This window comes from Delphinus delphis, chromosome 3 (genome assembly GCF_949987515.2).
Source record: "Delphinus delphis chromosome 3, mDelDel1.2, whole genome shotgun sequence".
Lineage (NCBI taxonomy): Eukaryota > Metazoa > Chordata > Mammalia > Artiodactyla > Delphinidae > Delphinus > Delphinus delphis.
The window spans coordinates 170,758,582-170,771,619 of NC_082685.1; the positions used below are offsets into that span (position 1 = coordinate 170,758,582).

The 13,038-nt window shown below is 46.6% G+C and overlaps 1 non-coding gene across 1 annotated transcript; it reads right to left on the minus strand.

The window, feature by feature from the left end:
- Window positions 1-4,833: 4,833 nt before the first annotated feature.
- Window positions 4,834-4,939, minus strand: LOC132423726 (U6 spliceosomal RNA). Its single transcript, XR_009519048.1, has one exon. It is a non-coding gene; the product is annotated as a U6 spliceosomal RNA (small nuclear RNA).
- Between the last annotated feature and the right edge of the window lie 8,099 nt (window positions 4,940-13,038).

A 13,038-nucleotide genomic window follows, 5' to 3' on the forward strand; every position in this document is an offset into this window, starting at 1 on the left:
AACAGACAAATACAAACCCTTAAGAAAACACAGGGCGATTCCACAGAAATTAATGGTGCCAACGACCTGAGGGAGCTTGGAAGCAGCTCCTTCCCCGGCCAAGCCTCTGATGAGAACCCGTCCTGCAGCACAGCTTGACTGTGGGACCCTGAGCAGAGAACCCGCCATGCCTGGCTGCCTCTGGATCCCAGAAGCTGAGGGAATAAACGTGCTGCTTCAAGTCCCTAAGCTTGTGATTAGTGCAGCAGCAATGGAAAAGTAAAACACTTATCAAAATAACCACAGTCCAGAGACCGTCATGAAATACTTAATTTAAGAATATTAGAAACAGTAACTGGATTATTATTGAGGACACGGGATAATTGGATTCAGAGATCCAGGGAGTAAATATTTTCAAACCTCTAAATATCCAGCACTAAAGGTTAACATCTTCAGGACCCAGCCTCGGGCTGTGGCAGGACTGGGTTAGACTGGGAAGGGCCATGACCTTGAGCCCGGCCAGGCCAACAGCAGGAACAAGGCTGTCCCAGCGGGCGTGGCAGGGAGCCGGGCCATCTTGGGGAGGCAGGTGCCACGGGGGCAGGCCTTGGCCAAGCCTAGCTGGGCTTGGGAGACGGACTTGAGGCCCGTGGAGGACGGGTGGGGTCTGAGGCAGAGACCCAGACACAGGAATCCAAGCTGAGACTCACCTCCTGGGGGACTCAAGGTGCTAAGAACCCAGTTACAGAACCAAGGTTTTAGGTCCAAGGGACAGAGGCACAGCCTTTGTGAGAACTTCCTTCTCTCCGCCTCTGTGTCCAGCCCTATGAAGTGAGGTGTGAAGTGAGGTGTCTGAAGTTGACCTCCCTGAAGACACCCAGAGAACCGACGTCCAAGCAGAGCTGCGTTTCTTAGCCTTACTGCAGCCAGGTAGACAGGGGTTGAGGGAGCTGAGCTGGGGGACTGAGACGCAGGTGTAGTGCTGAAAGTGTGCACAGGGTGTGACATCGTAGTTTGGGCTGACAGGTACAGTGAGGTGAGGGGCTTGAAGAGCAAGGGTCTTGGTAAGCCTTGATAAATAGGCTATTTTGATTGGGTAACAGTCTTATCTTCCGGGAGCAAGTATTTCCTAGAATAAAGGCTAAGGGATGTATGTCTGGTCCTCATATTCTTAGCACAGGAAAGAGGAAATGGAGCAGCTCCTCAAGGGAGGAGCATGTTCACAAAGCAGTACATTAAATCGTGTGACAAAAAGCTGTTGGCTTAATTCCTAGTATATAGTAGGTGCTTAATAAATGTGGCTGTCCCCATATCAGCAACAAGGTTGGCTGGCTTGGCTCATTTTTGCCCTAAGCCTAGTGGACCTTTTAATTCACCTGGCCTAGGCGAGGGTTTATGGCTGAGCCTGGGGAGTGTAGGAGGGGCTGAAATTTTAGGGCCCAATGGGTGCAGGACAGGCAGTGGGCACATCATTATAAAGGCTGAGTTTCCATAAATAATGTGCAGAAGTGCTCGGGTTGGGCTTCCCTGGTGGCGCAGTGGTTGAGAGTCCGCCTGCCGATGCAGGGGACACGGGTTCGTGCCCCGGTCCGGGAAGATCCCACATGCCGCGGAGCGGCTGGGCCCGTGAACCATGGCCGCTGGGCCTGCGCGTCCGGAGCCTGTGCTCCACAGCAGGAGAGGCCACAACAGACAGTGAGAGGCCCGCGTACAGAAAAAAAAAAAAAAATGCTCGAGTATATTCTGGCTTCACTTCAATAAATAGAATGTATTTCTTAGTCTCATCACAATGGTTGTTCCTTATGCCCCCTGGAAACATGCTTTAGGGCTGCTGTGTGTTCATCATTTTTCCTGATGAACACCTGAGCCCCTTTCCTGGTGGGACCTGAGGTGCTTCCCAAAGGAATGGGGTCCAGAGGCTGCCGCATCTCTGTGACTCCAGCCCGAGAAAGTTCTCTGCTCATAAGGGCTTGCTGTGCTTTAAAGATGTTGCAGTCCTAACCCCCAGTACCTATGATTGTGACCTAATTTGAAAATTGGCTTTTTTGCAGATGATCAAGTTCAGTCATGTGGGTGGGCCTAATGCAATGTGACTGGGGTCCTCATAAGAAGGGGACATTTGGACCCAGAGACACACATGGAATCAGGACACCACGTGAGCATGAAGGAAGAGATAGATGGGGTGATGCTTCTGAAGGTCAAGGAAGGTCAAGGATGCCAGCAAACCCCCAGAGGCTGGAGAGGGACCCAGACCAGATTCTCCGTCACAGTCTCAGAAGGAAGCAGCCCTTTTGACCCCTTGATCTTGGGCTTCCAGCCTCCAGACAGTGAGAGAACAAATTTCTGTTGCTCAAGCCACCCAGTCTATAGTGCTTTGTTATTGCAGATGCAGGGCCTAGACTAGGCCCACCTCAGCCACCCAGGGTACCATCCCCGTTGTAAAGCCCGGGACCTCAATTACATCTGCGAAGTCCTCTTCGCCGTGGAACATAGCATCTTCACGGGTTCTGGGATTAGGTTGGCCATCCTTCGGGGGCCATTTTTCACCATTTGATACTTCAATTACTTAAATCCTCTGAGGTAGGTACTGTTGTTCCCATTTTCTAGATGTGAAAACTAAGGCACGAGGCTGGGACTGCCTCCCCCGCTTTACCGAGCAGGCTGCCTGATGCCAAGCTGTCCACCGGCCCACATGTCTCCATGAGTGTGCAGGTGCCCAGCAGTGACAAAGACCTGCACCCTGAAAGTGGGCCACCTCCTTCCCGTAGCCCTTAGTTACCTGTAAGACATCTCACATGGGTTCTCTAAACCATCTCAGCCTCAAGCCTAGGAAGACTATGGCCTTACGCATGTGCAAGCAGCCTCAAGAGGGATGAGCAGAAATCCAAACGACAGCGTCCATCCTTACCATGCTGAGTAAGGGTCATCCATGGGGCTATAAGAAGGGCTGACACTCACGGAGCCTCAGTGCAGCCCTGCACAAGTCATGGGCCCAGGCAATAGTGCTTTCAATGTGGTCCCGCAGGAGAAGGCAAGGACAAAGACACGTCTCCTGACCTGGAGGGGCTCATATTCTGGTTTTTAAAGAAAAAGGTAGACTAAAAGTAACTCAATACACAAAATATCCAAGGAAGTATGTACATGAGACCTAAACCATCCGTGCAGGCTGCCGTGCCCAGAAATGAGGGCACTAACTACGCACTTGTCCAGAGAGACGCCAGGGAGAGGGGAGAACTTTGGGTTCGTTCATGAAAGAGGAAGTACTCGGCCCCCAGAGGGAACAGTGTGCTCACTCTCTCCCTCCCTCTCTCCCCACCGCTTTCCCTGAAAACGTTCTGTTCATTACCCAGAACTTCCTAGAGGTTAGCAAAGATCAAAATGAGCTTAATCAAGTCTATCCATCATTTTCCTCTCTGCAGCCAGCTTCATGCGCCCCTTGCTCAGCCTCTATCCAGAAACAAATTCAGAGTCTCTGAAGAGAAATTAAAATTTGTGTCATTAAAATTTCCAAAGCCATGAATCACCAGCAAACAGTATTTTATCCCGTTGCCTCCCCCTCCTGGACTTGTCCTGTTCCCTGGAATGAATCTCAATACCCCAGCTCGCTCCAAGCCTCTAGAACCTTTTCATGGGCAGCATTTGTAAAGCAATCATCTATTTTCGGATCTCATCCTGCGAGGCTGTTGGAATCAGGGCCACCAAACCTTGCAATCACATAGGGTCCTGCTGCTTTCCACGCTCAGCAAGGTGCGTCTTCCGAAACTAAGCGGACTCGTTACCCATCACATTTCCAGAATAATATAAAAGTAGCTTTTTAAAAAATGTGTTTGCCATTTATAAGAGTTCCTTTGCAATAACGCGATCAGATATGCAAAGAGGTGAAAGGGTATGTATCCAGCCCATTTTCACTCAGTCAGTGGTCAGGCTTCCAGTGAGGTTTTGCCCTGGCATCTTCCTACCGTGTAAAACAAGGTGACAGTGCCAGCCTCCTCCTTGCTGTGCTGAATGAGATCACGTCTGTGTCTGGGTCATTTTCAAGTTTTTGAAACAGTCACTCATAAACGCCGAGCTCTGTATTATGATGAGTTAATCCAATTTCTTGGAAATGCCCAAGTTCTTCATTATGTTGGCAGGTCTTTATTCCGAGATTAGCTAGTTCAACCACAAGTGGATTTATCCCTTAATTGCTGACACATAGGTGGTGCACCGTCACGGAGTTGAGATGCTCTGTTCTCATTCTGAGACCGAGACCAGCGGGCTTGGGGCTCTGACTCTCAAGGCAAGTTGCTTGTTACGTGTCAGCCTCTTCCTGTGTGAAGAGGGGGTATTATGACTCCTAGGATGTTAATAAGAAGGGTTTCTTTTTTTTTTCACCAGCATTAAAAATATGATTTTTTAAATATAGATGTTATTTATTTTTAATTTTTTAGTGGAGTCTGATTGCTTTACAATGTTGTGTTAGCCTCCATTGCACAACAAAATGAATCAACCATACACACATAGACATCCCCTTCCTTTTGGACTTCCCTCCCATTTAGGTCACCACAGTGTATTAGGTAGAGTTCCCTGTACTCTACAGTATGTTCCTGTCAGTTGTCTATTTTATGCAGAGTATCAATAATGTATGTGTCAATCCCAGTCTCCCAATTCCTCTGTCCCCACCCCTTTACCCCTTGGTGTCCATCCATTTGTTCTCTACAACTGTGTCTCTAAGTCTGTCTTGCAAATAAGATAATCTATACCATTTTTCTAGATTCCACCTCTATGCGTTCTTATAGGATATCTGCTTTCCCCTTTTGGACTTACTTCATTCTGTATGACACTCTCTAGGTCCACCCACGTGTCTACAAATGAAAAGACATGGAACACTTCACGAATGCGCATGTCATCCTTGCCCAGGGCCGTGGTAATCTTCTCTGTATCATTCCAACTTTAGTATACGTGCTGCCGGAGCGAGCACGTAAGAAGAGCTCCTAATGTGAGGCCTGCTCACAGCATGGCTTGCTGCCTCTGCCGCTGCGTAGCTTTGTGTTGGAGAGCGACGTGACCCTCTGAACCTGAATGAGAATCCGGATGGCCGCGCCGCTGTGGCTGAGCTCCCGGCACTGGGAAGGTGCTTTAGGAGAGGGTCTGGCAATCCAGAGCCTACTCGGAGGACATGGATTAGGGTTCTGGTGAGGAAACCCTACCCACGTCACACCTGGAAGCTGCACCTGGGTTGTTATTTATTTTTTAATCTGTTAAAGCCATGCCCCTAATTTGCTCCCCCCATGTCCCCCTTCGGTGACCACTAGTTTGTTTTCTATGTCTGTGAGTCTGTTTCTTGTTTGTATATAGATTCGTTTGTATTATTTTTTAGATTCCATGTGTAAGTGATGTCATATGGTATTTGTCTTTCTCTAACTTACTTCACTAAGCATAGGTCCACCCACATTGCTACAAATGGTAGTATTTCATTATTTTTTATAGCTGAGTATTATTCCATTGTATATATGTACCACATCTTCTTAAGCCAATCATCTGTTGATGGGCACTTGGTTTGTGTCCATGTCTTGGCTATTGTAAATAGAGCTGCTATGACCATTGGGGTGCATGTATCTTTCTGAATTAGTGTTTTTGTTTTTTCCAGATATACACCCAGGATTGGAATTGCTGGATCATATGGTAGGTCTACTTTTAGTTTTGTAAGGACCCTCAATACTGTTTCCATAGTGACTGCACCAATTTACCTTCCCACCAAAGTGTAAGAGGGTTCCCTTGGCTCCACATCCTTTCCAACATTAGTGACATAATCGGGGTATCTCCCATCTCCTGTCTGGGATTTCTGCTCTGCAGTTGGGCGGGAGGATGAAGATGACACCCCCAGAAGACCTTTGGGTTCATGGCTCACCTACCTATTTCCACAGGTGTCCGAGGACCCTAAGGTTGAGGCTTTATTTTTCCCTAAATGTGTTTTTTCTTGCATTATAACTTTGATTTCACTGCAGTTTGAATGCAAGATAACCATGAGTCCCCAAAGAATTTAAAAACAGTGAAGATTATGGGGCAGAAAGAATATATATAATTATTTTTTATTACATTACGTTTTATGGGCAAACTTTGTATGCCCTTACTTTGGAGTTGTTGTTGTTATTTATATAAGCTTGCTCTTGTTCAACTGATTTATTTTTCCTTTTGGAAAAGTGTTTGACTGTCTCGGGTAGAGCTGGACCACATCATCATTTATCTCACTGAAATCAATGGAAACCTTTTTTTTTTTTTCACCTGTTGGCTCTTCACTTAAGGGCAGAGTTTTCAGGAATAAAAGTCCTCAAATTAAGTGTGAGATAAGTGTATTAACAAAGGCGTCTCACAACCTCTAATTTATTTTCCCTCCTGGCCCTTTTCCGCATTGGAAACAGCTATGGAGGTTGAGGCATTTCAAGCTTACAGCTTCAGGGGAAGGATAATGCAGAAGAATAAAGGCACCAGTTCGTGGCTTTTGAATTCCAAAGTAAGCTTTAGAGATTCATGACAGGGAGAATAGTTGAGAGGCGTAAAGCTTTCTGAACTGCTTGAGCTGTGAGAGCTTATCAGCCTAAATCCATCATAACTAGAGGTGGGGTCAGGTCGCCTCTGCCCTAACCCACACACCTGGGGAAAGAGTGAGGGATGAGCCAGTTTGGTCCTCTGAGGACCAGAAGGCTGTGATGCCTTGAGGCTCGAAGGCCTTGGAACTTTGATCCTACATTTGGAGAAGGAAGAAGGGAACTCAGAACGAAATGGAAGGAGTTTACCCTGACTGGAATAGCCATCCATTTCTCTTATGAAGTTAAATGGAAACCTGAGGTAGAAAGTGACCTGATATCTCGGTCAACAGAAAATGGTGATTTCTCGGTCAACAGAAAATGGTGATTTGCCATGGCAACCGCTGCTCACAGCCATGGGAGCCGAAGCCCCGATCAACCAGGAAGTCTCCCTGCCACCAGAAGCCACACTGGATTGGGGGATTGGGGGCCCAAGAGGGAGCCAGAGGAACTGGAAAGCTGGCCATTGTGGGGCTCCCCAATAACACGGTATGGTCTAGCACCGAATCCACCCACCAGGGGAGTCCCTCTCCTCTCACCAAGAGCCCCCCAGAGGGCAATTTGGGATGGTTTCATCTGGGGGTGAGTTTTAAGTATTATCTAACAATAGCAACAGCTAGGGAATGTACTCAAGGAATAAAAAAACAGGTAAGATCAAAGGGAGTTTATGTAGTATAATATTTAGTAAAATAATTTAAAGTACCTTAATTTAGAAATATTCATCCACCTTCATTTATACATTCTTAATCATTCTTACGTATTTATTAAAGCAAATTGCCCAGGAAACACTTTCTTTCATAAACAAACAAACAAACTTCACCAAATGTTCTATAATTTAGGTTTCACAACAATGCAGATGTTCTTGCCTCATTAGGGTAAAATAGGTTTACATCTATACATAAATCTTAAGTACATTACAGCTTAGAATCGCAGAAGTTAATAGGTTTCCTTGTGGAGCCCTTTAAATTCATGAACATGGATTAATTGTATCTGGTGTTATTAGACAATCATGTTTGAGGAAATGTATGAAATGACGATCTCTTAGGACCCCCAAGCCCTCTCTGCAAACGTGATGCAAACAGTTTTGAAGCAGGAAGCAGCCCGTCATAAGCTGGCTCCTACCATTCTATCAGAGGAAATGCATTTTTCTCCTTCTGGTTGATTGACTTGGAGAAAATTTGTTGAGTTTATTCAATCTTGGCTGTCATTTGAGCCGTTTCTTTTTTCCAGTGTGCTGAAGAGCTTATTTAAAGGATTCATTTGGTAGCTTATAAATGATAAGCATCTCATACCTTTTAATAATTTGCATAAATATCTTGGCTCTACGCCAGCAGACACACCTGTTCAACACTGAGCCTCGTGATGTTGTCTCCCGAACGGCTTCCTCAGCACCTCTCCTCCCAGATGAGGCTGGTCCCAACAGCCACTGAGACACACCAGGGTACATCCTCCCTTCTGTATTAAAGCAAAAACAAAAGCAAATAAACCACTGTGTGAAACTGTTGCAGGAAAAATGGGGCCCGAAAGGAGGGTCACGTCCCAGGTCTTGAGTGAGTCCCTTGGACAGGCTGCCAAGTGAGGGTCCTTGGCTTCACGCAGGAAAGGATTCAAGAGTGAGCCATAGCAAAGAGAAAGCAGGTTTATTTAGAGAGAGACACGTTCCATAGACAGAATGCAGTCTGTCTTAGAAAGTGAGAGCGGCCCAAAGTATGGGGTTTTAGTTTTTATGGGCTGGGTACTTTCATAGGGTCATGTGGGAGGATTATTCCCACTATTTGGGGGAAGGTGCAGAGATTTCCAGGAACTGGGTCACCGCCCACTTTTTGGCCTTTTATGGTCGGCCTCAGAACTGTCATGGCTCCTGTGGGTGTGTCATTTAGCTGATGCATTGCAATGAGCGTATAATGAGGTTCAAGGTCTACTGGAAGTCAAATCTTCTGCCATCTTGGTCCTAATCGGTTCTAACCAATTTATGTCGTGTCCTCAATGGCTATGTCATTCTTTTAATGGTTGTGCCCGCCCCCTTTCCTCCTGTCTCAAAAGGACATGGTGGGGGAAGCTGGTGACACTCCTGAGGGGGATGAAGAACATCCTGCAACATAAAGAGGCCAGAAATAAATGAGCGAGAACCAGGTATATGAGAAAATCAATTCCTGGACTGCACGTAGTGAGTCGGGCAGGGCAGCAAAGTGCTCTCTTGGAAACACATCCTCTGGCTACATCCGAATACAAAAGTCGAACTCTGATTTATCTTAAAGTGTATGAGATTTCTTGAGCCTTTGAGGGGCTGGTTTGGTTTCTGCATTAATATTTTAGTTTTACTGTCTGACGTTATTTCGGTGTACACTGACATTAGTTCATCTTCTCATAAAAGCAAGATTTCCTCAGATTACTTTAAAATTGTCCTGCCTTCCAGATGAGTAAATGGTAATCGCTTCCTGGCATCTGAGCACACGTCTCCATCAGAGACCTGGACCGAGATCATCCTGCCAACGTCATCTCCATCAGAAATGCATCTGAATTGAATCTGAAAGATTCTCCCCAGAGCAGCATTCACTCTTAGAAGACATCGTTATTAAATATGTGGTGGGCTTAAAGCACAGTGAAATGACTCCTTTGGTTATAGTTAAAAAATGAATGGATAGATTTCTCCAGACCTGAAATGGAATCTGGATCTCACTTGTGAGGATTAAGAAGGTTAAAGGTTAAAGTAATTCCCACCCTTGACAATATTATCATTCTCCTTCCTCACCACCGCTATGCCCAGGGAGTCTGTTAATTCCCCAGGAATTGCTCTGCCACTGGGCATTACAGGATGTCCAGCCGATGGAGGATGGGGGATAAATACTAAAAAAGAAGGAAAAACTACACAGAACTTGGAGAGTGATTTTGAAAGAGTGTCCTGACACTCCTCTGGAAGAATTTTTGCATGTTCCAACACTCCGTGTCATCCTGCCTGCCCTGAGATTTGGAGGAGATATTTCTCACCACATATGAACTTAGAATAACCTGACCAGGGTATCTTCCTAAAATAAAATGTGGTCATGACATTCCCTTACCTGAAACTGTCAGCTGTTCCCATATAAGGCAGCTCGTTGAGTCCTGCATCCTTCTCCCTCATCTGGCACACACCCTTCCCTTATCTGGACCACCCCGCTTCTAGAGTAGGATCTTACTGCATGACCTGTGGACCCCTGCACTAGAGCACCTAAGACAGGCCCGTGGCAGGTATGTGGGCACCTTAACCCCACATAGGGCTCTGCCAACTTGACTCCGGGGTTTGATACACGTGTGCTCTTAGCAGAGATGCCCAGGACTTGCTGTCTCTGCACACGCTGCCTGACACAGGGTCGCATCAGTCTCCTTACCCTGGACACGTGTCACAGGATGTTCAATGTGGTTGGTGGGACCATTGGCATTTACTGTATTTCTCTCTGATGTTGGTTCTGCCTCGTGCTGTTTACCTTCAGAGGGAGAGAAACATGATGTAAGGCAGGCAACCCTTCCAGACCCAGCCTTGGCAGTCCTGCTCTCCGGGGAAGCCGAGTGTGTGCACGGCACCTGTAGGAATGGGTGGAGCGAACAGCCGCCCACTTGGGCAGGAACCTCCTGCATAATGGCCTCCGTGCTCTGGCTTATTGCTTCTAGCCTACCTGGCCGGCTGCGACTTTCTCACCTGAGTGAAAACACTGAGTTTTGGTAAGGAATGAGCTTTGTTACTTTTATTTTTTAATAAAAATTGTATATATCTGAGGTGTGCAATGTGATGTTTTGAGATCTATATGTATATGTGTGTAAATGATTACAACAATCAAGTTAATAAACACACCCATTACCTCACATGGTTACCGTGTGTGTGTGTGTGGTAAGAACACTTGAGATTGAAGCTCTTAGCAAATTTCAAGTGTACAATACAGTCTTAGTAACTATAGTCACCAGACTGGACATTGTATGAGCCTCAGCACCTATTCGTCCTATAACCAGAAGGCTGTACCCTTTGACCAACCTCTCCCTATTTCCTCCACCCTCTGACCCTGGGAACCACCATTCTACTCTGTGCTTCTGTGAGTTCATTTTTTTAAGAGTCCACATATAGGAGAGACGGTGCAGTATTTGTCTTTCCCAGTCTGGTTTATTTCAGTCAGCATAACGTCCTCAAGGTTCATCTACGTTGTTGCGAATGAAAGGATTTCCTTCTTTTTTAAGGCTGAGTATTGAGAGCATTTTATATACAGTTTATGCTACATCTGAAGACCATAGAGCAAAATAGGGAAAGTCCAGGTAATAGAGAAATAAACAGATCATTTAAAAAAGTTATGTGGCCAATCTAACACCGCTTTCCCGCCCCCTCCTAAAAAAACAAAAAAAACAAAAAAACAAAAAAACAGCGAAACAGAGTTAAGCAGGGTTGTTTCTAACAATAATAATTACAGACAAGATTCCCTGAGTATCTACTCTGTGCTGGATTCCATTCAAAACACTCCACTTCACATGCATTATGTTACTTATGCTTTACAGCAATTCCAGTTATAATTTACTATTATTATCCCCATTTAGGGACTTACAAAGAGGAAGAACCAAGACTCTCAGCAATTTGTCCAGTGTTACTTCTTTCACTGGGGCCCAGATGGCTGATTTCTCGACTCTGCAGTTTTAAATCTCTGTGCTTCGCCTGTAACTGTGGGCGTCCTGGGAGAAGGAAAGCAGGGCAGCCTGACTCTCAGCTCTACTCTCAGGAGGGAGCCGTTGAGGACTGTTTCAGGGTTTCACACTGATTATTACAGCGTGCACACACACACACACACACACACACGTGCATCTGCACAAAGGTCAGCACAGTCCTGGGGCTTGGGGACCCGCATGGTTGCTATTCCCTACAGACTAACAAAGTGATCCTTGACATGCTGATTCATTTCTTCTCCAGGATCATTTTGGTCACCATCATCCAGGCTGACATAACTTCTCCAGCCACTAGGATTTCGAGCAATTTAAGGCTTCAGGGATGTTTTAGAGAACCAAGAGCCATTTTGCTCAGACTCAGAGGGAAACAGAGCAAATGAACCCATGACTGGGTGACACCCAGACAAGCCAGGCTCGTGTTGAGTGCATGAACTGTGCAGATGGTCTGCGAGGAGAGCTGTCTCCACAGGGTTGGGCCAGCACAGAACTTTCCTGCAAGACTCCAGCGGCACCATCCTGTGGGGAGCCCAGGCTGACAGCCGAGAGTGAGGGCTGATCCACTTCTGACCTTGTGCCAGGAGGAAACATCCAAAGACGGCTCCTGGCCAAGCCCACTGGTGAGTACAGTCAGCAGATTGGAGAGGTCTCTCACCTACGGGATTTTTATTTGCACAAAGTAAACAGCACACAACTTGTTTAAATTTCCAGGTCATGGAGTTTTGGAATTGTGATAGAAATGTCTAATGTTTCTATCGTGCAAAAGCCCAGGAAGGACAACACACAGGCAGATGTTGAGGAGGCATTCCCGAGGCCCCAGGGCACGAGGTGCTCTCCGCTTCTGGGCACCTTCTCAGACTACCTGGGACATCACAGCTTCCTACAACAGAAAGATGAATTGTCGAGGGTTTATTGTGGCTGTAAGATGTTCCGAGTACATATCTGAGAGAAGCTGAGGAGGGAAGCTGGTGGGTTGATGCCTGGGTGACAATGAAGGCTCTTACGACCCTCCCTGTCAGCTGTGAGGACATCACCACCTTAAAGTCATCTTCCTTCTTGTGGCTCAAGTGCCCAGTTGGGTGACTGTCCACCAGGGCCCTGACACTAACCCTGACCTGAACCTTAAGCCTAACTTGTTTCTGGTCTTCAGGTTCCACGGAAGCTGGCCACAGACCCACGTCCTCAGTTCTCTGCAGATGTATAGACATTGCAGTAGTTTAATTTTTAAAAGGTTTATTATTTTGAGCTTTTAAAACAAACGCACCATCTTACTTTCTGCATACTCGAAGTCCAGCAGTGAAGAAGCAGTTTCCTGGTGCTAGAGGGAAAACAGCCCACGAACCAGGAAGAAGCCACATCTCAGCCACTGGCTGATTTGGGGCACCTAAATGTTTATTCTATTGAGTGTTTCGTGAGATTAAATGACTACATGGTATCGTACATGTACAATTACATTTACTATCGCAAGAAAGTACCTAGGAATATGATCCACATGGCGTAATGACTTTACAATTTTAGTATTTTAAGACGATTTCCTAAATGCTCAGTAAAATTCAATCGACAGTAACTGCTAGCTGCCCTGCACTGCTCTTCTTGTTTCAGTCTACCCCATCTGCCTCCACAGGAGGGTGCTGGGTCCCTTTGTGGTCCGTCTCCCGGCCATTGTGCAGTCCCTGGAGCACCGTGTCTTCCAGGCGCTCATCTCCACGCTGCGTCCCAGGCTTGTCCAGCTCCCCTGCAGGCATCCCTCTCCCCTCCACGGCCACCACAAAGGCGTGCTTCTCCCCTCCCTGCCCGTCTCTGCAAAGCTGGCCCA